This window comes from Andrena cerasifolii, unplaced genomic scaffold (assembly GCF_050908995.1).
Source record: "Andrena cerasifolii isolate SP2316 unplaced genomic scaffold, iyAndCera1_principal scaffold1032, whole genome shotgun sequence".
In the NCBI taxonomy this organism is placed as follows: domain Eukaryota; kingdom Metazoa; phylum Arthropoda; class Insecta; order Hymenoptera; family Andrenidae; genus Andrena; species Andrena cerasifolii.
Window position 1 is genome coordinate 14017 of NW_027485924.1, and position 2336 is coordinate 16352.

Below are 2336 nucleotides of genomic sequence, written 5' to 3' on the forward strand. Positions count from 1 at the left end.
AAAAATTTTAAATATAAAAAAAAAAATTTAAATAAAAAAATATATACAAAATTTAACAGGAAAATTAAAAAAATAAAAAAAAATTTAAAAATAAATAAATTTTTTTTAAAAATTTTGTTAATAAATTAAACCAAAATTTAAATAAAAATAAAGAGAAATAATTTTTTTTTAAATTTTAGTAAAAAATTAAAACAAATTTTTAAAAAAAAAATTTTAAAAAAAATTATCAAAAATTTAAAAAAAAAATTGAAAAAAAATGAAATAAATTTTATAAATTTTTTAAAAAAATTTTAAAAAAATTTTTAAAAATTAAAAAATTTAAAAAAAATATTTTAAAAAATAAATAAAAAATAATTCTTTAAAAAATTTGTTAATAAATTAAAACAAAATTTACAAAAAAATTAAAAAACATTAGTAAAATAATTTTTTAAAAATTTAAAAAATAATAAAAAAATGAAAAGAAAATAAAAAAAAAATTAAAAAAAAATAAAAAAAAATTTTAAATTGAAAAAAAAATAAAAAATGAAGAAATTTTTTTTAAATTTTGTTAAAAAAATAAAATAAAATGTTTTAAAAAAAATTAAAAAAATTTTTTAAAAATTTTAAAAAGTTGAAAAAAAAATCAAAATAAAGAATTTTTATAATTTTGTTAAAAAATTAAAAAATTAAAAATTTTTTTTAAAAAATTAAACAAAAATTTAAAAAACATAAATAAAAATAATTTAAAAAAAACTGTGTTACGTTCGGAACGAAAAATTTCTCTTTTTAAGACGGGGTATGCATCAACAACGCCTAGCGTTATGGGAAATCCCTCGTTGATCATACTCCCGCCTAGTTAGTTAATAATAAATTAGTAAAATCGGAACCCCTTCTTCGAAGCATCGTCGCCTCGACATATTGCCGTCCCGTGATAAGGATAAGGCGGTGCTGACGCAGCGGCGTTCTCACCAGAAAGTCGCGCTCCGAAAGACCCAGTGGCTCTCTTGCTGTACCGAATTCGCTCTGTAACATAATCAGTAACGGCTACATCAGGAATGCGCACACTGGGTTCCTTCTTGGAAGATTGACGGAATCGTATACTTTACATCCGGTCACCGATGCAGGGAACGACGCCTTCCCACGGTTTTGTCGCACGTTTCGTGGATCGTTAATTAGTTAGGAATTGTTCTTTTAGACCCCTATCACAATTTCTGATAGTCAACCGACTGTGGGATTCCCCTAGTCAGAAATTGTGTATATAAATTTATGTATGATGAGGAAAAGGCCTTCAGCTATGTGAAATTGTACCGTGTTGATGTCATGGTTTATAGTGCGTACATATGCTCCGCAAATACAGTTAATATAATTTTCTCGATCGTATATTTGAATCAAGAGAGTATGACGGATGGATGTGAGCAAACACACATACACCCCGCCTCGCTAAGTGGAGGGGCCCATGCATGGTCAAGCGATAAGATGCAGCGTAAGCTTTTTCGACGCGGACCCACCCTGGCCGCTGCCGAGAGCGTGAAGCTGCGGCACTCTGTGACGATAAATCGTGAGGTGCGTGTCATTGGGTCCGCGAAGTCTTATAGAGCTAGAGTTCTCCGGTCTACTGTGTAACCGCGTGAAAGACTCGACTTTGCGAAACAAATATTCTAATAACTTCGAAACTATTTATTCTGTTAACGATTTAATCCAAATTTTTATTGTATCTACTAGTTAAAATTATTATTATTCAGTTTCATTTCATAATTCAACTCAGTACTACTCAAAACGATAACCAAGTGTGTGTGTGTGTTTTCGCGTCTAATCCTTCTTTCTGATTCAGGTTTATCAGCGATCCAGAAAGTTTTCCAAAACTTAAAAAGCAAATTTAAAGCATATTGTCAATTAGATTATTGTGACTGTCTGGTGAGTTGCACATCTTATCTCTTTTTGTACACGAAAATACACCGTTATAATTAATTCGTACCTAACGATAATTTCTGACAGTCAAACGACTGTGGGATTCCCCTAGTCAGGAATTATACCGATTTCACAAACGTCTATTCCTTCTAAATTATTGATTGATTTGTTCATATTCAGTTCTGTTAAATGTTTTACATCCATTCATTATTTAATCATTAAAACTTTATTTACTATTAAATTCTACTCATCAATTACCTATCTGATTCCATTGAAAAGACCCGTACGGGACTAGAGCACCAACGATCCCAAAATCTACCCCTTCTCCTTCTGAGAAGGTACCTAAATAATTATCAACTAAAAGAATCGACTGTTACGACTGCGGCGAGCCTCCTTGCTTTTTCTAAATCATAAACTCAATCCAGCAATACTTGATAGTCTAACGACTG